Genomic DNA, 27,514 nt, shown 5'->3' with positions numbered 1-27,514 from the left:
CTATTCCCCAGAACCAATCCAATCTCATGAGAGCAAAAATTCACTCACGACTGCAAGAATGGCACCAAGTCATTCATAAGAGATGCACCCTCATGATCCAAACACCTCTCTCTAGGCCCCACCTCTGAACACCACCACACTGCAGGTTAAATTTCAACATGACATTTGGTGAGGACAAACAAACCACATCTAGACCATAACAATAGGTGTTGATCCTGAATGCACTTCTTAATAAACTTCCTTCATTATAATCCGCATTGCCAGTCTCCCTTCCAGGAAACCTGACCTGCAAGAACTGGATAGCCATTTGGGTTTTCCCTGCTGTGAACTGCATAATAATTGTCCTCCACTTTATTTTCTACTGTGTTTTCTACCTTTTCTCATTAATTTCCAGGAGATTGTAGGTGGTTTATTAATAAATATCAATCCTGTTTCCGTTTTAGAAGTTGCAAATATCTTCCCCAAAACCACGATCTGTCCATTGACTTTGCCTATAATGCCCTTTATTTTATAGACAGCTAGACATGTTTTTGATTTGGGTATGTATTTTAGAAAGTTTCAAGCATGCCCTGAACATTTTCTTCTATTGGCTTTCTTTATTTTTAATTCCAGAGGATTTAAATTCATGGAGTAATAAATGATGTCATAATTTAGGAATATAATGTGGAGTAATTAAATCAAGCCAGTTGATATATCCATCACCTCAAATATTCACCACAGTGTGTGATAAAACTCAAAAAAGAAAAAAATTCCTTCTGTTTGAGATTTTTTACCTTTTGACCATCCTCTCCCCATCCCTCTACTCCCTTGACTCTGCAACTACCATTCTGTTCTTCGCTTCTATGAATTCAATTGTTTTAGATTCCACATGTAAGTGTGAACATGCAATATTTGTCATTCTGAGCCTGACATTTCACTTAGCATAATGTTCTCCAATTCCATTCATGTTGTCACAGATGACAGAACTTCCTTCCTTTTGTAAGGCTGAATGGTATTCCGTTGTGTATATATGCCACATTTAAAAAAATCATTTATCCATTGATGGAAACTTAGGTTGATTCCTTATCTTGGCTACTATGTGAATAGTGCTGCAATAAACATGGGAGTTCAGATATCTCTTCAACAAATCGATTTCAAATCTTTTGGGTAAATATCCAAGAGTGGGATTGCTGGATCATATGGTAATTCTATTTTTGTGGGTTTTTTTTTTTAAATATCTCTATGCTGTTTTCCACAGCAGCTATACTAATTTACTGATTTTACTATACTAATTTATAATCTCAACAGCAGTATGAAAGTATTTCCATTTTAATTTTACCTTTCTTATTTTGGTCTTTATTCCATCTGGCATCCGCTTTTAATACAGCATATGTAGAAATTCAATACTGTTTTTCTCTATCGAGTTTCCCCTATATCATTTTCTAAGCAGTATCCCACTTTCCGATTTTTCTGAGATCTTTTATGTAGTCTTGAAGGTTTTTTAATTGCCATAATGTTTTTCTTACTAAAGTTTTTTGGATACATTGCTCTGTGATAGAACATGATTCTTTTTATTTGCTCCTCTTTTTCAAAATTGACTTAGCTATTTGTACACTTGTATTCTTCCACATTGCAGTATGAATTCATAGAATTCCTTTAAAACTAATTCTGCTTAGAATTTTTATTGGCATTGCATTGCACGTGGAGATTAGGGAGGACTGACATCTTTTACTGTTAAGTCATTTCATCAATGAGCACATGTCTCTCTCCATTTATTCAGATGATTAGGATTTTTTCAGTAGTAGTAGTATGGAGACTCCTTATCTAGTGGTGGATCCATATTCCCTGCTATTTATTTATCAAGGCAGACTTAGGAGACCTAAGCAGACCTGGAAACCTACACTGTTCATCTGACACTTGTTCTAGAAATAATAAATATGACCCTACAGTTGTTTAAAACCTGTTTTTTTTTTAAATTAAGAAAAACATAACAAATAATAAATGGACAAAGATTATGAGCAAATAGCTTTTCAAAAAAGAAATAACATTTTTGGGGATTTTTTATTTGTTTTTTGAGATAGGATCTCACTCTGTCACCCAGGTTGGAACGCAACAGCATGATCTTGGTCCACTGCAACCTCTGCCTCCCAGGCTTAAATGATCCTCTCACCTCAGCCTTCTGAGTAGCTGGGACAACAGGTTTGTGCCACCACGTGCGGCAAATTTTTTTGTATTTTTGGTAGAGACAGGATTTCACCATGTTGTCCCAGGCTGGTCTCCTCCTGAACTCAGGAGATTCACCTGCCTCAGCTTCCCCAAGTGCTGGAATTACAGGCGTGAGCCACTGCACCTGGCCCCAGTGTTTTTAAGTGTAGGAAAAGATGCTCAATTTCACCTATAATTAGGGACTTGCAAATTAGAAACATAATGATATGCCACTTTTTGCTCATGAAACTGACAGATTTCCAGAAGTTTGTATTAACAGAGTGTTGGAAGCAAGTACTCACATATGTAGTTGGTAGGATTCCAGATAGATGCGAGCTCTTTGAAGGGAAATTTCTCAACATATTTCAAAATTGAGAATACAGGTAACATTTGAACTTGCAGTTTCACCGGTGGAAATTTATCCTTCAAGTGTACTTACATATCTGTGCAAAGTTGTATAAAGAAGGCTATTTTGTAGCATTATTTATGCTCGCAAAAGGCTGGAATAATCTAAATGTTCATCAGAAGGGTATGGCTAAAAATTATTTGTATATCCATACAGCAGAATAACATGTAGCCTTTGAAAATAATTAGGTATAGTTTCTTTCTGTGATATGGAGTAATCGTGAGGATTGTAAAGTGGAAAAGGCACAATGCCAAATGTGTGTAAAGTATACTCCAACTGTATAAAGCAAAAAGGTTGTATTAATATATTTGTTTGCAGTTCCATACAATATCTCTGGAGTGATAATTAACAGATAATAGTGGTTGCCTCTGGGAAGGACAGCTGGGAACTGAGGGTTGAGGTGGGAGAAGACATTCTTTACTCTCTCTATCCCTTTGAACTCTTCAATTAATTTTTGTAACAAGATGTATATATTATTTTAAAAAATAAATTTAAAACTATTTTAAAACTTAGTTTCATCCTCTCACATAAGTTGTAGAATATTATCCATATTAGGGGTGCTTTGCTGTATTTAGATTCGACCGAAATATTTATCCTTTTAGTTTATTGTATGTTCCTGTGTTCCTTCCTGTACACTCCAAGGAATTATTAGGAGATATGTTTTTCTAGCAAAAGTGGAGTAAAATAATATCACAGTTTAAAAGTCTTCAGCTATGGTACCTATGTCCCTCTATTAGAAGTGAAATGGGGATTAGAATGATGTTTCATTGCATTTGAACAATGTTGAAGTAAAATCTGGAGAATTCTTAATAAGTTGGTGTTATGGGCTGAATTTTGTCCTCCTAAAATTCTTGTATTGAAATCCTAACCCCCAAAACCTCAAAATGAGATTGGATTTAAGTCTTTAAAGGGTTAATTAAGTTAAAAATGAGGTCATTAAGGTGAGCCCTAACCCAGTAGCACTAGAGTCCTTCTAAGAAGAGGAGATTTGGACACAGATGAGTCCAGGGAGAAGAGCATATGAACACACAGGGAGAAGGCAGCCATCTATGAGCCAAGGAGAGAGGCCTCAGAAGAAATCAACTCTGTCAATACATTGCCATGGACTTCTAGCCTCCAAACTGTGACAAAACAAATGGCTGTGTTTAAGCCACCCAGTCTGTGGTACCTTGTTATGGCAGCCTTAGCAAACAAATATAACATCATAATGCAAAGCTATCTCATGTAGTGAAAAAGAGCACTGGTATCAAACATTTAATAGATACATTATTTTAGGATTTGGGGTTTGGAATGTTTTAAACAGACTAACTTGAGCTCTGCTTGTGAGACTTTTTCAGAGGATCAGTGGATCATCTCTATTAATTAATATTTTGAACTCAAGTGAGATGATAGCAGAGAGGAAGTCAATGTTTGTGAAACCAGGTAGAGATGAATGTTGCAAATGTGGGCTGTTCTTGAAATCCAAGTTTGCTGGAAAATAAGAGAATCTCTTTGATCTCGGACATGATGTTTTAAGATATAATAGGAGAGATTTATTTACACAGTAGGCAGACAGCTGAGCATAGGTGAAAATCTTTCTCATCTGCAAGATATCATAGACAGCATTAAAAAATATTCCGTTATTCCTAAAAACAAGAATGAGAATTCTCTATGGACTGGAATAAAAGAGGGAATCCAAAAAGACGGCTTTAGATGGGCAGCCCTCACTGCCAGATTTGATGCTTCTGCTAAAAGACTGGGACTGATGTGATTGCCCAGGGGCCACTCTTGCAGAAAGGTCACTGTGTCAGGAACGATCGCAACGTAGAACACATGATAGAGAAATCTTGCACATATGAACAAGCAGAAGATTCTTTGGACCACCTCTAATTTCAGCTGCACAGCCTTGTACAGTTTCCATGCCTGTCTGGATAGACACGGACCAGGTCCTACCTCAAATGCAGGTCTTTTCTATTTTAAGCCTAAGGGCTGTCTCCAGAGCAGAGGGAGCCCCTTTGGCCCATAGGCAATCACAGTTAAAAGTGTGAGGGAGTCAGCATTCCCAGGAGCAGCCCTCAACTCATGGGGGGACTGGAACTCTTTAGCAAATAGTTCTGGAAGGCATTCTGCTTCTCAGGTCCTAGGGGGAACTGAGAAACTTCCAAATGCTGCCTAAAATGGGCTTTTCCTGATTCTGTGTCTTACTCTCGTTGCTCTTTTGCTTGTGTTTCTTAGAATTCCTTTCAAATAAACTACCTACAACCACTCTCGCAGGCTCCATCTTGAAGGAACCTAAACTAAAACAGTGAAAAACCAAGAATTAACTAATATATGAGGATGGCTAATGCAATGAAAGAGAGACCACCGATACAACAAATAGAAAAAAATTTATACCCCAGGAATGAAAAGTAACAGAAGCAATCAAAAAATGATTTTAAGAATATACAATATCATCACAGAGATAAAAGAGGTTTTTGTAAACATGATTATTAAACTACAAGAAGTACCCAAGAAATAAGATCTGGCAGTCTACAACTTCTTAGAAATGAAAAACGTAATTGTTGAAATAAAAAATTCATGGTGGGTTGAGTAGCATACTGGATATACCTGATGAATGAAACAGTGAGTTTAAGTGAGGGGAGGTGTTTCAGAGATTCGAAGGGGAGATCTGGGGTTTCACCATCCATCAAGTAGGACTCACAGGAAAAACAAAATTGGGGGAGTAGAGGGGAATTAATATAGAAGGAAATAATTCAGAGCATTCCTATAACTGAAGAAAGACTTCAAGTGGAGAATCCACTAAGTGCCATGCAGAGTGAAAAATAAATAAGAAAATGCATGCATGTATGAATGCGTATTGCAGGGACATAATTTTGAGCAGCTTGGTTTGACTCACTTCAGTATTATTTATGTTCTTATGGTTGGGTAGTTTTACATGATATGGGTTTTGTTTTTATTTTTGAGAAAAGACTGTAGATTCAATAGAAGCAAATTGAAGTGAACGTTTAAGTAATGACCAGGTAAATTCAAGTTCTAAGGACAATCTGATTAATTCCGGCTAGGAAAAGTCATTCATATATACTCTTTATAAAAAAGTTAGACAATGAAAGTATCTGTGTATGAATGGATCTGATCCTCTAAATGGGAGAAAACACCTTTCAGAAAGATCATTGCTGGTCATCTTACTGATTAATTGAATCATTGCAAGATTAATGAAACCACTTCAGTGGAATAGATTGGCCATTGCAATCCACACTTCTGGTAATATGATTTGCTTCCCCCATCAATCCCATTTGCCCCATTCAATCTGTAAAATGGAGAGCAATAGTCTACACCACCGGCATTCAACAGCTCATCTTCAGGTGCCAATTGTTTACACGGTGGCTGTGTCTACATACTATAAAAAGCAATTGTTCACTCCAGTCATAAGGAGAAAGCAAACAAGCTAGGTTATGTAGACAAAACATTAATTTGTGTTAATTTTTCTCACCCTTCAATTGGTTTATTTGATATTGTGCAGACACAACCTCCACTTGGCATCGAGGTGCTTTCGTTTCCATTGTGCCTGCTTTGTAGTCTGCCTTCCCTTTTTGCAGAGGGATCTGTTTACTTTAGTGGTCTTTTGACACCCTGGCAGCATTGTCTCTTGCTCATAGCTAAGTACTGAGGAAGGACAAATCCATATGCCTCCCACAGTCTAAATCTAAATCTCTTTTGCCATGTTAAGCAGCTCCTGCCTGAATCTGGAGGGAGGCAGTCCATGAGCACTGGAGAGCAGGACGACCAGAGGTAGAGCACCACATTCTACCGTATCTTAAGGGAAGCAGCAGTTTGTCCGTGATGTTTGATGGCTTTCTTTATCTCAACACAACAATCTCTGGGGCACACTGTGGTCTCTCAACGTGTCCCTATTTAACTACACTCCTTACTTTTAGCTGCTTGGGCTCAGCTAACCAAGTGGTGGCAGAGATGTGTATAGGCGATCTTAAATCATTCTGATTTTCCCAAGTCCCTCCGCAGTTCTCGGATTGAACATATGGCAATGTTATGTCTATTTGAAAAAGCCTTTGCATCATATGTTTATACAACTGCTCACTATCCCAAGACAAAAATTCTTTTCCTGTTATTGCCCATTTGCTGACTAAAGAAATTATCCTCTTTATGTATTCTGGTACTTTACCTTGATATCTTACACGTTTAATTATGTAGCCCTCAGTCCATAATCTATATCTTCATCATCTAAGGCCATTTTGCTTCTGTGAATCCAAAGCTTAATGATATGTTGGGAGATAAAGAAGAGATATTTTTAAAATTTCTTACTATTACTCTTTCTAAGATTTTTTTTTAATTGTAGAATCACAAGTAACAGAATCAATAGGAAAAGACCAGTAAATTCTCAGATGTTTCTTATCCATTCCTCAATTATGTTGTGCTGCTAAAATGATAATACCCCAAACCTTTCCTACCAAATAATCCAACTTGTATTTCAGACAACATATAAAATGATGGGAATAGTTTTACTTACCCTACAAATGCTGTGACCCCAAATACTGCAGGGTGGAGGGTTATCATCATCTGACGCATGTCAGCATCAATCTCCAGGGAAGAGAAGGCAAGAAGAGCCCTAGTAAATCCAATGAAACCCAATTTTTAGACAGCAAAACTGAGCGTAGCAGAACAATAGTGAGGCTCAACACTCACAGAGGTTGCAGAATCTAATATGGGTCATAGAATAGCCTGTGAGGCCTGTTGCAGATTTCTTACAAATGAGATTTACAACTTGCCCTGTTGACCCCAATTTAAAGCCCTTCAACTACTTCTAACTGTAAGATTTCTTCTTGGACTCCATCTATACTGTATCCTTTAATTCATGTCATATTTGAGTGAATGATTCCAACCTGCATTATTTCCTGTTCCTCTGATATGAACTTGTCTGTACTGCAGTAATGGAATCAACTGTCAGGTCAAGCCTGTGATTTTCATGAGAGCGTATCAGAAGTGTTGGAATGGGGACGATGGATCATTTAAATATTTTAAGGTTGAAATTCAACAATTACCTCGCCATTCAGCACTTTGTGAATGTCTTGGTGAGGTCTTATATCAAAGTGTATTTGAAATGTGGAGGTTAAGCTGGTTGACCTGGGTATGTCTTAGAAGTTCTATTACATTAGCTAATGCAGTACAAAACCTAAACTGAGCTGGGCATCATGTTTTGCACATAAACCAAAGGTATCGAATTTGTGGCTTTTGCTAGCTTTGCAGAAAAGATTTTTTTAAAATACATTTCTTGATAGTGCAAAACTAGCAAAAGCCACAAATGGAATGGGTTTGCTTCTCATGGAAAACCTTTTGTATGCTGAAGCTCTGGTCGGCCTCTGCAGTACTTTGCGGTTTGTAGCTCCAATCTCAGAACAAGTCTGTTATTGTCTTAGCTCCTCAAGAAGCAGAACGAGTTCCACACAGACCATTGGAGTGGTCTATGGAATACTGCCCATCTCCTTGGCAGGCTAATGTTTCTCATCAGTTTCCAACTTCAAAACAGTAGGACCAAGAATCACACTCAGGAAAGCAATTTGTTGGCCCCACGTGAATAGACGATGGGAATGTCAATCATATATGTGTCTCAAGGTGGATTCTATGGTAAAATGAAATTGATAAATGGAGCTACAAGAGAAAAAGTGGGAGCTACAGGAGGTCATGACCATAATATTTTAAAGTTCACATAGTATCAGTTATACTCTTGGACAAAATTGCATAAAGTATATAACAACGTAGGACAACCTATCTTTCTCTCTATTTTCTGCCTTCTTGGCTATCTATTATCTACCTATCTGTTAAAAAATAAACAAAGGCACTCTAGATTATCCATGCACTTATCCAAAAAGTGGAGGTAGACATAAAAAAAAGGTGCTATTTCCTTCTATTCCATGCTATCAAAAGCCATTGTCTAAAATCCTAGTAGTTATCTTTGATTACACTGCACTGTTGGCTTTTGATCTAACTGTTGGTGTTCACTTTCTATTTCCCAGTCTGAGGATCCTGTCTTTCTACTTGGTGTTGCTGGTAACACTTTCAGTGTTCATTAGGAGAACTGACACAATGAATCAAAAGCAAAGAGAGAAAACACAGGTGAGTTAATTTGGTTCTTTCTTTAACTTCTACCCTGATGAGAGAGAACATCAAGAAGGGACCAAAAATCTTAGTTAAAAAGTGGTATTTAAATTATCTGTGGATTTATTAAGTTATGTACCTCTAGAAAATTGATCAATTTAATTGTGAAACTCTGCACAATTGATTGAAAATTAACTATGTCTGCAGCACACAGGCATTTATCACATTCTAGCCTCTGTGTATTATTGAAGACAATAATCAAAGGATTACTTAAATACTGTAAAATTACACCTATGATGAGGGCTAGCAAGGGGAAGTGCATGCTACTAGTCACATATAATATAGGACCGTCAGGGAAGGCTTCCTTGAAGAAGTGATTACTGGGCTGGGATCTACTGGAAGAGTAGAAGTTAACTGGACACAGCTGAGGGTAGATGTTCTGAGCAGCAGCAATAGCATGTGCAATTGCCTTGTGGTATGTGGAAGGCTGGTGCAGTTGAGAAACACAAAGATACAACCAACAGTTCTGAGCAGTATTTTTGCTTCTGGAAAACCATCACATTGATGCAGAGTGCAAAACTTTCCTTTCCAGAAATGTTAATTTAATATTCATATAAAAAATAGAAATAGAGGCTCAAAAAGGCTGCTTGGTTCACATGGCTTGTAGTGTCACAGAGAGCTAACTGAGAAAATTTAGTATGCTTTCTTCCCATTCCCTCTCATTATGAATGGCTGCAAACAACAGAGAAACAACAACAAAACCTCATGATACAATAGTTTAGTTCACTATCACTTCAAAAACACAAAACCTTTGTGTCGGTTGCAAGCACTGGAAGGAGAAATCATAGGGTTACTTTCTTAGGGAGTAGAGCCAAATCTGACTTTCACTCTAGGCCCCAGGTATACAGATCAAGAAAAGCAGGAGTGGATGGGGGATGCAAACCCTGGAAATACGCTCATGCCCCATCCTTAGACATATGCAAGGTTGGGAAAGCAGAATTGCCACCACTTAACAGCAGTGTCAAAGCATGCTCAAGAAAAAGGTGGTGCTGTGGATACTGTCTCAATTAGAGTGTTACCAGCCTCTTTCTGGGTGGCACTTCCTGGAGAATCCCATCTGGGCATCTGAAAGTTTTCCAGATTGGGGTCACCCTTGTGTCATTATCATCCAAAGCAGCTTTTGCTAAGAAAGTTTCTATATCAGGTTGCTGCGTCGTGTCTGTCACAGCCAAAGCAGAGAATCTCTGAGAACTCCTGATCACCTGTATCGAACTAATGAGGTTGTCCTTTATCTGAACATGAGGCCTGGATTGTATGCTGACAGTGGATATTAAGCTTTGCTTTCTACCCCCCTCTCCCAGAGCTTGTATAATTGATGATTCTTCCTGCCAGGATAAGTTTTTGAGCACAAAATTCATTTTAATAGCAGTTTTTGCTTATTAAACAAACCACTGTGGGTTTTTTTTTCCTGTTTACTTCTACAGCCAGAATCACAGAAACACAAAACAAATCAGCCTAATTTTACCGTGAACTTTGCTTTTGACATCTTTCTATTTTTCAAAGAGAATAAATGTGCTGTAACTTGACTGCTCTCTTTCAGACGGAAGAAGCAGAGAGCTATTTTTGAAGCTCCTTAAATCAGAAGCTATGGCTTTTTACAAAAGCAGCCCCACAGGATATCAAGACTGTGTTTGGAAACATATGTGATAAAAAAAAAAAAAAAAAAAGAAACAAACCGTAAAAACGAACTGGGATCACCTTGTAATTGGGCAGAGAGGGCTTCCTGCTGCTCTGTGTTTTTACAAAAGCCATTGCTTCTGCATTTCTCACCTTTTGCTGCAAGAGATTGTACACAAAATCTCCAATTGCCAAGCAAATCACAGCCGAGAGTCAGACCCCCTGTTTGGAAGAGACCTTTCTCCCCTCAATATTCTCTTTTATTGATGTTATGGAAAGAAATTAGAGATACACAAAGAATCAACAGTGGTTATAGTGAAAATGCAAGTCTTATACAAAGAGCCCTGAGCAAGGTCTTACAATACGCCAACATCCACACGGGGATGACATTAGACAGCTCAATGAAGTTTAATTGTTTTACTCCTGTGCTTCCAGGCAGACACCTTGCATGCCAATGGAGGATAAGTGCCTTGTAAATAAAGTGCATTATTATTATTTTATTTAATATCGCGAAATAGCTGTTACCTCCCCAGCCAGTATAGGAGCAGGAAAGACTGGAGTTTGGTGTGTTTTGAAAATGACATCTTATCTCAGAATCTACCTGTGACTCTTAAGGTGATAACTTCAAGAAGTATTCTTCCTCCTCTTTAATTTCTCCTTTTATGAAGTGGGGCCAAAATTAATTGCTACATTTACCTTTCAGAGCATACAGCAGTTCAATGGCTATGTATACAGTTATTTACCATAAATAATATTGACTGGCTGCCCACTATTTCAATGGTTCTGAGTTAGGAGCAATATAAATTGTTTTTAAAATAGAAAGAAAGCATGATTAATTTTTAAGGTGTTTGCCAATCTCTGAGTTATGTTTTTAGTAACAATTTTAGGTCCAATTTTGCAGGTGTGCAGGCATAGAAAATTATTAGCATGAAAATCTGCAAGGGTCTTAGAACCAGAATTTTTAAGATGGCTCAATCAGAAAAGCTAATATCTCATGTGCTAAGATGGTCTTTCCAATTATAATTTCTCATCACACACGTGTACTAGCTGAGCGGCAGAAAGTTAGGTGGAAACTTTCTTCTTAAAAAAATTCTTTTTGAAAAATTTATTGTACTAAAGCATGTACACTGACAAACATTCACTAAGAGAAAATGAAACAGGCACAAGAATATGAATAAATACTGAAATGTATTCATACGTAACATGTTCTTTCTACTAAAAAGAACACATTGATAAGTTTTACTTTCTTCTTTTGAGACTAACAGTTTTGGCCTGAATATGAGCTTAAAGAAGGAACATTTTACATTGTGTGTTCCAGGCTATTTCACATGAGCAAGGAATAAGTAGCAAAATTATGGGGCAGGGAGATTATACCCTACTTTTTTTTTTTATCAGGTTTAAAAATTTACTGTGTCTTTCTCACACTTAAAAAAATACTTTCTTGTGATACTGGTGAATTACTGTTTTCATCCATATGTTTATGGCATGTAAACTTCCTTCTATGGATGGATAGACAGGAACGTTATTCTTGAAATTTGTTGACAACATGGGTACGATTTTTCACTTCACCTGTTCTCAGGGAATTCTGCAAAGCCATAAATTCTATGTTAGCTGGCTAGACTGTTCCTAGAAGAAAAAAAAAAGTTTAACACAGTGAAATGCTTGATTCCAAAGAAATCTTAGTGGTTTGTTGGAAAATGAGTGCATTTTGGCTGCCCTATTGAAGTCAGATCTATTGTTGATGGTGGAAACAGAATCAGTGCCATTGACAATGCCATGCCTATTGCTTTACAGTTTCATGAGTATGAATGTGTAGTGGACTGGACAAGACTATAGAATACAATGAGAAAGAACATCCTGAACACAAAGGAATACAGGTGGTAGAGAAAAAGAGACTTGCTAAAAAAACAGGGCCAAGGGCGCTCCTCTGCATGCTCACTGAAGGACTTTCTAGGCAAAAAACGTGGTGTTCAGTGGGCCCAATCAACTCCCTCTGGCTCTGTTCACCAGAAATATATCATAGAAACTTTTCTCCTTACTTCATGTCTGGTTAATGTTGAGTTCTACTCTAGTAGCACGTACCCACCATCTTGAATACCCTTAGGAGTTATTTTCATCTTCCTTCTTACATATTAAAAATGTATCTGAGATAATTTTACAGCAAATGATTCTCAGCTCCAGGACTCTTTATGATGCCCTGTGCTTGTTCTTCTAATCACTAGGTGGATCTCTTTCTAGGTACCTCTATGCCACACTCTCTTTCAGTTACTGTAAATACAAAGATGAAAGAAACCTGGGGATTCTGCCCCTGAGTTCAGTGGAAGCCACAGTCACAGAGCACGTTGTTGTTACACTGCGTTCTATAACCCGAGTATTCTGTGGATATACAGGGCAGGTGACTGACCACCCGGGAGAAGCTGGGGAGGCTTCATGGAGGAGGAGTCTTTTAGATTGAGTCTCTGCTATAGATTCAAGGCCTGTCTCAAGGACCAAATGCCAGCACCTGCATGTCTCTTACTGAGATTCTGAGCCAAATGGAGCTAAAGTTCCTCTTAATAACAAAACATGTGAAAATGGGCTTGGTGCAGTGGTTCACGCCTGTGATCCTAGCACTTTGTGAGGCTGAGATGGCGGGATTGCTTGAGGCCAGGAGATTGAGACCAGACTGACCAACATAGCAAGACCCCGTATCTAAAAAAAAAAAAAGAAAAGAAAAGAAAAAAAGAAAAATTAGCCAGATACGGTGGCACATGCCTGTAGCCCCAGCTACTCAGGAGACTGAGCCAGGAGCATCACTTGAGCCTGGGATGTTCAAGATCATGCCAATGCATTCAAGCCTGGGTGAGTGATATCCTGTGTTTTGTTTGTTTTTTAATGTGTGAAAAGGGAAGAAAGGGAAGAAAAGAAGAGATGTCTCATTTCACACACACAAAAAACCCATCCACTAACAAAAGAGATCCTGTGGACATTTGGCTCCTCCTATTCAGACCACCTGCTGCTGCCTTCTCTGACTTTGAGAGGGAATAGGTCAGCAGTGAAGAGAAGGTGCGGGGCCATTTGACAAGTGTCTGCAGGAGTGTGCTGGGTATTTTCCCTTTGTATAAGCAAAGGCAGGAAAGTGACTAGATGATGATGAGGAGGAGGAGGACTCTTCCCTATATAGGTGAAGGATAGACAAGGTTTGTCATAAAAAGTAGAAGGAAAGGAATCTGTAAAGACATGGCTGAGTAAAAAACAGCGTATCTGGGAAAGAGCAGCATTGGGTATACAGGGGAGTGGAAGGGAAATTGAAGAGGGTGGGTCAGGGAATGTAGGTTTGGAAAACACTTCAGAATTTAGATATCATGCTAAGTCGTGTGGACTACATTCTATTGGCAAAGTGGAGTACATTACAACAAGAAAGGGACACCATCATATTTGTGTGACTGTGAGTGTATAGATGTAATAATCTTTTTTTTTTTGAAAGAGCATAAGAGCCACAAGAAGTTGCAAAAATAATATAAGAACTTCCTGTATATACTTTACCCAGATTCCCCCAATGATAATATCTTACATAACCATAGTACACTGTTGAAACCAGGAAACTGTCATTGGTCCAATATTATTAACCCAGGTCTACACCAGGGGATCCTGCCCTTGAGTTTGTAGTTTAGTAGAAGCCACAGTCACATAGCACATAATGCACTCCACATCTAGGTTCAGACATCTATCTACACCTGAGTTATTAAGATTTCACAAATTTTTACATAAACTTTTTTGGATATTTACTGCTGTGAAATTTTATCATGTGTGTAGATTCAAGTAACCATCACCTCTATCAGGATATAGAATTGTTCCACTAACACAAAGAAACTCCTTTATGTTGCCTCTTAATAATCATATTCTTCTTCCAAATCCAACCTTGGCAAATACCAGTCTCTTCTCCATCACTATAAGTTTGTCTCTTTGAGGTTGTTATATAAATGGTATTATATGAGTATATAACACTTTGAGATTGGCTTTTTAAATATAAACTGCCTTAAGGTTCATCTAGGTGGCTGCATATATTAATAGTCAGTTCCTTTTTATTGTGGAGTAGTGCTTCATTGTGTGGGTGCACCATGGTTTGCTCATTCATTCACCCATTAAAGGATAATTGCCTCATTTCCACATTTTGTCTATTACAGATGAAGCTGCTGTGAACATTCATGTACAGGTTTCTGTGTGAACACAAGTTTTAATTTTTCTGGGCCATATAGTCAATGCACATAACCTGATAAGAAAGTGCCAAACTGTCTTCAGAGTGGCCATACCATTTTACATTCTCATCAACAACATATGAGGGATACAGTTTCTCCACATCATGGCCAGCATTTAGTACTGACAGTATCTTTTATTTTAGCTGTTCTGACAAGTATATGGTGATATCTCCTTGTGGTTTTAATTTGAAATTTCCTAATGGCTAATGATGTTGAAATCTTTTCATGTGTTTATTTACCATCTGTATATCTTCTTTGGCAAAGTGTCCTTTTAAGTACTTTGCCCATTTTATAATTGAACTTTTTGTTTTCTTTCTAAAATTTTCTTATTTTTGATTTTTGTGGGTACGTAGTAGGTGCATATATTTATGGGATACATGAGATGTTTTGATACATGCATGCGATGTGCAATAACCACATTGTGGAGAATAGAGTATCCGTCCCTCAGCATTTATCCTTTGTGTTACAAGGACTGTTTGTTTTCTTGCAGGTGAGTTTATAGCATTCTTTGTATATTGTAGATATGACTCTTTTTGTCAGATATATGATTTGCAAATACTTTTTCCTAATTTTTGGCTTGTTTTTCTATCCTCTTTGGGTATTTCACAAAGCACATTATTAATTTTGATGAAATCCAATTTACTAATTTTGCTGTTATAAATTCTGTCTTTGGTATCATATCTAAGAACTATTTAATCCTAGGTCATGAACTTTTTTTGCTTTCTTCTAAAAGTTTTACAGTTATTTGCTTTACATTTAGATATATAAAACACTTCGAATAAATTTTTGAGGTATGAGGCTTGAGTTGAGGGTTTTTTTTTTCGTTTCTGCCTGTGATTACCCAAATATTCCAAAACTAATTGTTGAAAAGACTACACTTCCTCCATTAAGTTGCTTTTGCATCTTTGCCAAAAATCAGTTGACTATACTTGTTTGGATCTACGTCTGGATTCTTTATTTTGTTCCATAGATCTGTGTTTCTGTCCCTCTGCCAATACCACATTGTTTTGATTATTGTAGCTATGTAGTACAATTTAAATCAGGTAATGTGATTCCTCCAACTTTATGCTAACTTTTTCAAAATTATTTTTGCTATTCTAGTCTCTGGCTTTTCACATAAATTTTAGAACCAGCTTATTTATGTCTAAAAATGTCTTAGAATTTTGATGGAAATTGCATTACACACACTATAGGTCAATTTGTTGAGTCTATCAACCCATGAACACACCATATCTATCCATTTATTTAAGTCTTTGATTTTATTAGTGTTTTGTAGATTTCTACAAACAGATCCTGTGCATGCTTTGTTAGTTTTATATCTGACAGTTTTATTTTCTTAGAGTGATTGTAAACAGTATTGTGTTTTAAATGTTACTTTCTAATTGTTCATTGTTAACATACATTCATAGAAGTGTGATTGGCTTCTTGTGTGTTAGCCTTGTTTTCTGCAACCTTGCTAAACCTACAACTTACTCATTTCATGAGGTTTTTTTGGGGGATAAATTCCTTGAGATTTTCTATGTTGTCTGCAAATAGCAACAGTTTTAATTCTTTCTTTCTTATCTATATGACTTTTATTTCCTTTACATGCTTTATTACATTGGCTAAGACTTCCTTTCTGTGCTCTTAATCTAAAGGGAAATCAACTAACTGTTGTCCATTAATTAAGATGCTACCTCTAAGATTTTCTTTATGTGTGTAGATGCTGTTTATCAGTTTGAGTAAGTTCTTTTCTTTCCTAGTTTTCTGAAAGTTTTTATCATGAAGTTTATATTGAAATGTTGTCAAAGGCTCTGAATTCATCCAGAGTTTGAAGGGCTGGTGGTGAGGCTTGTTTTGGAGAGAGTGATCAGTGCATTGTGTAGCCCCCATAAGGTAGGAGAGGAAAGGTGCCCTGTCTTCACATCAAGTCCAGTGAGGAAGAATTCAGGAGGATCATTTGGAGAACAATGTGATGCTAAGTATGCCACATTGGTGTGATGTGATAGTAAGTAGGCCACACTGGAATTTGAGAGATGCAGGATCTGGAATGCCCAAGAGGTAGTGTCTAGCTGGAGCAGTCTGCTGGTGGCAAAGCAAGGAAATAAGGCTGGTAACATTTTAAAGCTCTATGGTATTTTCCATAGGTCAAAAGAGAACCTGGCTGGGCGTAGAGGCTCACACCTATAATCCCAGCACTTTGGGAGGCCAAGGTGCACGGATCACTTGAGGTCAGGAGTTCAAGACCAGCCTGGCCAACGTGGTGAAACCCCATTTCTATGAAAAATGCAAAAATTAGCTGGGTATGGTGGCAGGCACCTGTGATCCCAGCTACTTGGAAGGCTGAGGCAGAAGAATCATTTGAACCTGGGAGGCGGAGGTTGCAGTGAGCCAAGATCACGCCACTGTACTCCAGCCTGGGCAACAGAGTGAGAGTCTGTCTCAAAAATAAAAAAAAGAGATGTCCTTTCTCCCTCCCTTCCTTCCTTCCTTCCTTCCTTCCTTCCTTCCTTCCTTCCTTTCTCTCTTTCTCTCTTTCTCTCTTTCTCTCTTTCTAAATTAAGAGGACTTCCTGAAGGGACAGAATGACTCCCAACAGGAGTGTGATATGTGTGTGCAACCACTAGAAGCCAGAGGCAGAGGAGGAATAATAAGCATCCCTCTAAAGGAAGTATTGCCCTTGTAAAGAGAACTCAAGTGGGAGATCCTAGTGATGGTGGAGAGTTTGGAATTCCAATTATTTGGGATCCAAAGAATCCAAAATCACCCCACCAATACCAGATCTCAAAGGTAAGATTGTTTCTTCCCCTTACCTCTCTCCCACCCACTGCTTCAGTTTCATGAGTGTCAGAGATAATGTAATTAAAGGGGGAATCAGTGGAAAAGCAAGATAGGAAAATGAGGGCAGAGTGAAATCACCTATGTCCCCTCTCCCAATTCGGGTTCCCTGCATATATCAAACATGAGCTGGAGGAAGGGTGACATTATAAATTGGATTGGAGTTTGGAATTTTGAAATTAGACTGGACTGTATGATTTATTTTGTAATAATTGATACTCATCGATAATAACTGAGAGTGATGGGAAGAGCTATATAACTTGCCTAAGATCTCAACAAAGGTCAGAGAAATGGAGGTTGGTTGAGTTAGTCTGTAAGCATGATGCAATGACAGAATAAAGTTGATTTTTGTTTGCATAATAGCAAGTCAAGCTATTTTAGTAAACCAGTGATAGTCATGAGTCGTAGGATATTTAGGAGACCAATTGTAAATGTGAATCTGGAGAAGATCAGGAAAGAAAACATGGATTTGAGGGTTCATTCTATCATTTTTGCTCCGTTTAGAATTGATTCAACCTCTAATGCTTACTTGATAGTTATATAATAGACAATTTACTTTAAAATAGTTACAATAAAAGTACCCTACTTAAAAAATAAAGCACAGGAGTGACGTCAGCAAAATGGCATAATAAAACATCCCAGCCCTTGTTTCCCCACAGTTACCCTGATTTAAAAACAATATAGGGATAATACACCTTTATGAGAATTCCAGAATCCAGTTAATAAGTTTTAGCACCCTAGGTAAGCACAAAGCTAAGAACGGTATCACTAAAATGGGTAAGAAGTGCAATTTCAGTTTACCCTAACAACTTTCCCCAAGTTAGCACAGCTCAGTACCAGAAGAGCATGCCCTAGCTTACAACTCCTCCTTTGAGTGAAAGAGAAGGGTAGAGTGTGCATCTAACATTTTGGCTTTTCAGAGGGCTGCCCGATGGGCTGGTTTCTGTCTTGTCTCATTCAGAGCACAGGTTGAACAAATACAGTTTCAATGCCTGGTGACTGCTCTGACAAAAGAAGTGTGTATGGTAGGGGAGGGAGTGGGAGATTGCTGTAGCCATCATGGCTTATTGTGACCAGAAGAAAGTTCTCGACTTGAGGCTATCCCCTTGGGAAAGAGGGAGAGAAATGAAGCATGTGTCCAGCATTCTGGCTTTTTGGAGAGCTATTCTAGGGATTGGTATTCATCTCTCTTGTCAGGTGTCTGTCTACATTTCAGGGTTCTGACAGAGAATCTGCATAATCTGAATACCTGCTGGCCACTAGGAACAAGGAGAGTGACCCAGATTGGTGCTATAGACTCAAAGAACTTGCAGTGCCACAGACAGATACCAGAGAGAGAAAGAAATTATGAAAAAGAAAGGAATAATCCTCTCTAATGGAAATTACACACACAGACTCAAAGAAAATGCATCAGCCTCTTAAAAAAAGTTTCATAGATCACAGAAGCTCTAGACAGGCTGATTGGTGAGTGTCTTCCCTTTTATAAAGCCAATCCAATAAGACTGAGAGAGGTGGCTGTTTTTTCAGATGTGTGAATCCCAACACAAAGTTATGAGGCACATGAAGGAACAGGCAAACACAGCTCAAGTAAAGGACCAAAATACATATTCAGAAACTGATCCTAAGAACTGGAGACATATGAGTTGTCTGACAAATAATTCAAAGTAACTGCCATAAAGATGCCCTGAGTTCAAGAAGATAATGCATAAACAAAACAAGAATGTCACCAAATATATAGAATATATTTGAAAGAATCAAATAGAAATTTGGGAGCTGAAGACTTTAATAATTGAATGAAAAAATTCACTAAAGGGTTTTAATAGCAGACTTTTTCAAGCAGAAAAGATTCAGCAAGCTTGAAGACAGGTCATTTGAAATTATCCAGTCAAAGAAACAAAAAGATAAAAAGAATAAAAAAGCCTGGGCATGGTGGCTCACCCCTATAATCCCAGCACTTTGGGAGGTTAAGGCTGATGGATCACCTGAATCAGGAGTTTGAGACCAGTCTGGCCAACATGGTGAAAGAAACCCCATCTCTACTAAAAATACAAAAATTAGCTGGGCATGGTGGTGGGCACCTGTAATCCCAGCTACTCAGGAGGCTGAGGCGGGAGAATTGCTTGAACCCAGGAGGCGGAAGTTGCAGTGAGCCGAGATTGTGCCACTGCACTCCAACCTGTCGATTCACATTGACAATTGACAATTCACAATTGACCCTCTTCCCTGTGTGGTGTCATAGTTAAGAAATGAATGCAATCTTTGGATTCAGGCAGCCCTGTTTCCAATCTCAAATCTTAGGGATTATATTAATACCACGTTGCACAAATTACCCTTTCTGATACTCAGTTTTATCTTTTGTAAAATCGCATAATGGTGCTTTCCAGGTAGTTAGTTCTAACTAACAACTAGTTTGTTTCTTTATGTCATTTCCAAATCACATGTAAAATATTTGGGAGGCAACATCTTATTGCATGGGCCTTATGACTCTGCCTTTACCTTCAACCTCTCTAGAAATTGCGTGTATGTGTGTGTGTGTGTGTGTGTGAACATTTATTCTTATGAAACTTTTGTGTATATATACATTAAATATATATAATAGATATTGATATATAATTCCTTCTCTTGAAACTCTGGTCTATATATGGATACAATGATTATCATTAAATCATTTATAAAACACCTATTAAGGTTTAAGGATTGATTCAAAGATATACAAAACATTTCCTTTGTTTAAAGGATTTAAAATGTACCAGGAGAGAAGAATATACTAATATTATTTACTAATATATTATTAATAGTATTTAATTTTGGTATATTACTATTAAAACTTCAGATAACCATTCATCAATGCTAACAATCCAGAGAGAACCAACAGTAAGTGGTAGGGTGGGTCAGGGGACAAAGCAGTCACTGAGGGCTGGATCATAAGATTCTCCAAGGAGATAGGATTTGAAGACAGTTGGCAGTTCAGTCTCTTCAACCCGTGGGGCGTGTAGTGCAGTGTGGGCTAATGGTTCTACATGAGACATGCTCTGATATTAGGTCATGTGTGAAAATGGCTCTGTAGGGTGTTGAATCCCACTGTCACAGGCAGTGTGGAGTGGTGTTAAGAGAACACACGGTAGTGAAAATGCTTGGGTTTGAACCTGGCTCTGGCACTTTTTAGCTGTGTGACCTTAAACAAAATACGTAACCTCTGTGTACCTTTTCTCATCTGTAAAATGGGGATAAGAATATACTACATTATAGGGTCGTTATGAGGATTAGATAAGTTAATAGTTGTAAATTACTTAGGCCAATCTAGGCACCTAGGCACCTGGTGAGTGTTAGGCATGTACTTGTTAAATAATGAATAAATAACCGATCACATTGGAAGGAAGCTATTTCCTTTTCAACTCTCTTTCAATCCTTATGACGAAGTCAAAAAGAAAGTCTCTATGTGGTGCCAGAATGACTTTAATAGCTCTCTAGCCTTTGCCAATCTCCCACTGCAAGAAAAAGAAAATATCCCAAGCTCCTCTCTTTGACAGAAGATGATGTTGCAACAGTACTTAATAAGCCAATTTTATTGTCATGATATTACTTTTATAGTTATCTTCTATTTGTATCAAATGATTCTGGCATTCCATTTATGGTAGTTACATATAGTTTAAAAAATAAGTTTTAGTAAACGTTTTTAATCAATTTGAGGAAAGTAACTAATTTACATTTAAAGACAGTAAATAAACAGATAACAACAAAAAGGTGGTTTCTTGAAGACTTAAGTTTAGAAAGCTTTGGATTAAAGCAAAGCTGGTAATTCAGAGAGAAAAGAGAAAGTTTTATTCTTCTGTGTTGTGCCTTTTGCATGGTTTTCAGAAACAATGCCTCAAAGTTCCTCTTTTACCTAGGCAAAGTGCATGGTTTTGTCTGCCTTCCAAAATCACCACTTGCCTTGTCTAAGACACATGGTCAAATAGAAGTGGGCAGGGAATGTAAGCACTTTGCATTGTTGCTTTAGTGGACCTCTTCTGTCTGCTGAAAAGTGTTTGGTCCAGCTATCTGAGGAGTTCCACTAATTGCCTCATTAGGCAATCTCAATGCAGAAACAATATTTAAGTACATCAGTGCAACTCTTGGGTATATGTAGAATTTAATAGCAGATGAAGCCAAATGAGCTGAAATGGAAAATTTATTTCGTTTTTAATAAGCCTTCTTAAATTCTCATTAAAAAAAGACAGTAAGCAATTCATGCTTTTCAGCAAGCTGTAGTTTTTCTTAAGTTGTAAATGCTTCTGAGCCATTTAGAGAAGCTTTGAAATATTTTCTGCAAATTATTCTAACATTTTCAAGTATGGGATATTTAATAAGAACTTTACTTCTTCTAAAGTTAGATGTACAATCTGTGAATCATAATATCAAAATGCACAATATGTAAATGTATACGTAATATATGCATTCATAAAGGAGAATGACCTTTTTAAAATATTTAAGGCTTTAGTAATTATGTTAAAAATATCCCCAACAATGGTTACTAAAATCCACACTTGGTTTTATACTCGCCTAATGTAACGGTTGTCCCCGAATCAGGGGACAATAGGAGTAGAAATACTGGCAGAACCAGGGAGAGGCAAGCTGCTGCCATCCATTTGTGTGTTTTAAATTGACCATAGGAAGAAAAGGTGACCGAAGGACAAAGAGCCTCCAGACTTCCCTAAAACTCATCTGTCCTAATATTTGGAGTTCTTCACCTTTCCCATCTCACTGTGTCTACCTGGTTCCCAGCACGTAGTCACCGCACACCTAGATTATTACAAGTCTCCAAACCGCCCTCCCCTTCACCACTACCATCCCAGCTTGCTCTCAGTAGAGACCGATCTTTCTACAATCCTGTCCACAGCCCCCCATTTCCTCCTCTAGGAGCTCTTCTGGTTACACTCTGCCTTCAGATGAAGGTCGAACTGCCAGGCTTTACTTTCGTCCTGTGCGACAACGTGGCTTCAGCTGCTTTGTTGGCACTTTCTTTCCCTTTTCTTCACACTGAACTCTCTGCTCCAACCAGACCTTCCTGGAGTTCTCATTGCTCCTTCCCAAATACACCTTGCACATTCTGGCTTCTGAAGCTTTGCTGAGGCTGATTTCCTACCTCTGTGTCCTTCATTCACACACATTCCACCATCCAGTAAGGCCCATCCTAAATTCAATTCTTGCCATTTAGACTGGAAGGACTTCTGTGCACCGAGCAAAACCAGGCCTACCACTCAGCTGACTCTTCCTGCGGCAGTTTCTTTCTGTACCATGGATTGCCACTTACATTTTTATGTGTGTTTATTGTCAAGTCTTTTGCATTAGATTTGAAGGTATTGAAGGGCAGAGACCATCTCATAGCATTTGGTGTGCCATGTTTATAGGAGGTGTTCAGTAAATCAGTTGATTAATTGCTCAATTATGTACTTTGCTGGTATGTTTTTGTAAAACAATCAGCTATAATTTTGGACACCTACTAGAAGTTCCTAAAGTTTGGAAGAGCTTTCTGGGGAATCGATGATCTATTACAAGAATTAGATTTTAATTCCTCTCAGTTTTGAGCTTCTGTAGAACTTAACACTGTATGGTGAAAACAGGGATAGTCAATAAATGTTAAAGAACCAATAAATGAGTGAACGGAGTCCTGAATTTGATTTTTCATTCTTATCTTCTCCTTAGACCATCTTGTATATAAAACCTTGTCCATTTCATGCCTCTGAAAGTAAATCATAAAATGATGTAATCTTCTTTCATGTGTTTATAGCTTGTGATTAGTAGCAATCCTCAGATCCAGTCCAAATTTAAGCGTATAGAAAAATCTTTTATTATAAAGACATGTTGAATCTTCTTTATCATCATTGCAATCTAACTAATAAAAATCTTTGTGATCCTATTGCTGGGACTGTTACTATCTACCCCAAATTTGTACTGGAGTCAGAAAATTCAAATTACCTTTTTTGGATAGGATCTGCTGTTTAACTGTTTACTTTGAAGACATATGTATGCCTACTGCTGGTGGAAAAATAAATTGATATAAGCTTCTGGGATATTAAGTTTGCAATATAAAATAGCCACCTTTAAAAGACTGAATGCCTCGCCTGGGCAACATACTGAGACCCAATTTCTATGAAATAAAAATAAATTAGCCAGGTATGGTGTGTGCCTGCAGTCGTAGCTACTCAGAAGGCTGAGGTGGGAGGATCACTTGAACCCAGGAGTTCGAGGCTGCAGTAAGCTATGGTCATGCCACTGCACTCTAGAGACAGACCCCATCTCTGAACATAAAATAAATGAATTAATGTCTGAATCCTTTGATCTCATAATTCCATTTCATAGAATTATAAAATTATCATGAATGTACACAAACATTTAACTCTGAGAATGTTCATCTCAGCATTATTTCAAATACAAATAAATGTAACCAACATAAATGTTTCATCATAAATTAGACAAATTGCAGTAAATAATTTTTATTTACCTACATAATTAGACACATGCACTTATTAAAAATAATGTTTAGAATTTTATATATTAATTGATGAAATGGAAAGACATGGAAAATTATGTTGTTTAATTTTTAAAAAGCATGTGACAAAATATGCATGCAATTTATTTTAATAAAATTAATTAAATATATGTGTGTGTGTATATATATATAAAATGAATGTATAGACCTCAAATGTAAAGAGTAGTTACACTTGGTAGGTGGAATTACGTGAGAATTCTCTTCCTTTTTATATATATCTTTATGTTCTAAATTGTTTTTTAGAATAGATATGATAGTTTAAATATGTATGTGAAAAAATAAAAGATTATAAATGTTTACTTAAAGTTTTATAATTGAGTAACATTTATTTTCTGGCTCACCATTTGTAAAATAGAATATCTATTACCAAGCAAATACTTGAATAAAGTTTTATAAGAAAGATTACAACTACTGCTACTATTACTAAAAACAATTGCCCTCAAAGAACTTCCAGTTTTCAGCAATCTTATGTAGATCTAGGCAATCACATTTAGGAGATAAAAAATAAAGTTGAAGTGTACAAAAAGTTTTTTTAAAAATATGGTCTTTTATTGTATCTTTGCAAAAGATAGAGATACATAGATCTTAAAATATAATTCCAGGGAGCGAATTCTGATACCTGTAACAAATATATTCTAAAACAGAGTTTACTGTAGTTGATAAAAGCCAAGGATCAACCTCCTCTGGGAGGCAGATGGTGACTGTTTTCAACTACCTGGAGGGGCTTTGAGACATGGGGGATTCAGTTTTTGCAACTCAGAAATCTCAAATGCAGTCAGGAAAAGTAAAAAATACCATATGTGTCACTTGCTCTTTCTTCTTTTTGTGTCTCTTCTGCTGGGTCTTTTTTTTGTTTTCTATGGGTCTCTCTTCTTTCATCCTCTGCCCCGCCCCCCCTTTTTTTAAATCTCCTGGCTTGCTAGAAATGACTGAGTTAATAGCTACCAGAGTGAAGTACTCATGCATGATTAAAAAAATAATTACCCTCCTTTTTCTACTTTTCCATCTTGCTGACATCTTTTATCAAAGTTTGGGTTTGTGGTTCTCCCAGAGTGAGGTCTCTCCCTGATTGTGAGTTCGGCACTTTGGGAGGTACATTAACTCTTTCCTGCCACTAGGGGACCATTCCGTATAATGCTTCAATGGACTCATTATCATTTATTTACACTGAGCCCAGTTCTTCCCAGACTATGGGGTGAGCAGGTTGGGAGAAAGAACCTGTGTATATACACCTTGGGCAGCTTTACCGGAGGGCAGAACAGAGAAGACGTAAATCCCTTTCACTCTCTCTTCTGTGTGTTTTGCTAGCATGCTCCTCTCTTTGCCAGGAGGACAAAACCCATTCTTTTAGTTACCCCTCAAGATTTGGCAGAATTTTTTTTTTTTTCCAGAAAGACTGCAAAAGATGGTAGGGGAAATACCAGTCAGAAAAACTGGAATACAACAGGTTACAGTTCAAACATAACCTGCTAATTGAGGCCATGTATTACCGCAAAGGGAGCAAATGGCCACTGAAGGAAAAACACAGGTTGAGAAACAGGAAGGGCTAATACTAGCAGCCTATGTGGGCAGACTCCCAGGATTTCCATTTGTATGAAAAATGAGACAGTCATAAATATCAAACTGTGCAAGTCACATGAACAAGTGATGAAATGTAGCAATTACCTTTAAAAGGGTGTCTTTTGCTATTAACAGTAGACGAAGAGGATGAGCATGACAATTTGAAGAACCACATGCATATTTGACCAATTTCTCCTGATAAATCTAATCCACCCGACCCAACACCATTATCCCTTCCACCCGCAGCCATGCTTTCCCGCTGACTCTAAGCGTCCTCTTGAGTCAGTGGTTGAACTAAAATGTACAGAATCGGGGCTCACTGGTAGAAAAGGTTGCTCTACTTTTGCAGAGGGCTTTGTGGGCTTCTTTTAGCCTCTGAGAATTCTAGTGCATTGCTGTGAAAACTTAGGGTTAACATCTTTTGCATTGAGAATGGTGTCACTTAGTCTGTTAGTTCCATCTATTTACACAGCAGGCAGCTTTGCATTTGGTTGTAAAGAAGAAATGCCCCAGTAGGTTTTCCTTCTATGCAGAGAAAGTGTGCTCTGGCCCTTTGTGGGTCAGACAGAAAGCGGAGGGGCGAGCTGAGGAAAAGGGGTCTCCCAGGTGTCCTTGACTGCAGCCCCTTCACTAAGGAGAAGCCAGAATTCACCAGCATCTGCAATAAATATTTAATCATGCTTTGCTCTGAATCAAACCAATAAATGTTGATAAATTCCTTGTTTTTTTTTCACAAGTCTGTTCACTTTGCTGTTTTTCTCCACCTCTGGAATTTGGAAACGTGAATTATGTTTTTTTTTAGTTGCTTTAGGCGTCTCCCATCAGGCTCTGAAGGACTCCCTGTTTTCTAAGACCCTTGCATGCTCATCGGGGCTGAGTTTGGAAAGGCATGTGAGAAAGGAGAAGGATCAAAAAGAAGCAAATAAAGAAAGGGTGGAGGCCAGCAGAATAACATCTATGCTCAGAGGTGAGCTGACTAGGAAAGTGCTCAGAAAAAGCAAAATGGAAGCCAGCCCTGTGACATTATTTTGACTTTCTCAGATGGTGTTTGAGGTTAAATCAAAGTCCAGCTTGTTCATGGATGTGTACTATTGGATCTAATGGCTTCAGCAGCCCGTATGATTTTGAGGAATGATAAATTGAAAGGTTCCTCCCTTCTACAGAAAAACCATCATTGTTATTTTAAGCTTAAGTTTCATTTGGGCTGGAAGAATTGTCCATTGCCTGGAAATAACTACTGCAGCCACAGCCGCTACCCGTCAGCAGGAATATCTGCCAATTGCTTTCTTTGGGGAGCAATTCTGTGTCCTGGGAGAAGTACAAATTTTATTTTATTATTTTAGCTGGCCAGAATCCTTGTTTAAAGGGGGGCATTGTGGATATGGGAGTGGTTTGTTTTGTTTACAATGGCGGCTCATGAACTTCAGGGCATATAGAGATCACCTGGAAAGTTTGTTAAATGCAAATTTTGGGGACCCCTACTACAGATTCTGATTTGGTGGAGCTGTAATCGGAACAAGAGATCTCTATTTTTAACTAATACCCCAAGTGATGCTTGTAATATGATGTGCAGCCCACACTTTGGGAAACAGTGATTTGTGAATTTTAAATCAGGATAATCTTATGAAAGAAAGACTTTATATTCTCACCAGAAATCCATGTATAGAGTTAAAATTTTCTAGCTACTCCCTAGTGTAAGTCTGGCAGAATGGTGATATTCTCAGTGCATCCCTTCCTGAGAGATGTCACAGCAAAATGCTGCATAATATTGCAATGAAAACAAGTAAGCATTGAGTCTAGGCGTCCCTTACCGCCTCTCCCTCCTGAAATCAGAATATTCCAGAAACTGCAGTCCTCATCTGTCATGGAGGCCTTCGGCTTTAGACATAGCTCTGTCCTAGCCATGTGGCCTCCTTTCAGGCATGAAGTCTCTTAGCAGTGGCAAGTGGAAAGGTGGAGTGATTTCCTAAAAAATTCAGAACTTTTTCATGTTCATTACTTGACTTAGAA

Source organism: Papio anubis, chromosome 19 (assembly GCF_008728515.1).
Source record: "Papio anubis isolate 15944 chromosome 19, Panubis1.0, whole genome shotgun sequence".
Taxonomy (NCBI): Eukaryota; Metazoa; Chordata; class Mammalia; order Primates; family Cercopithecidae; genus Papio; species Papio anubis.
This window is presented reverse-complemented; position numbering follows the sequence as displayed.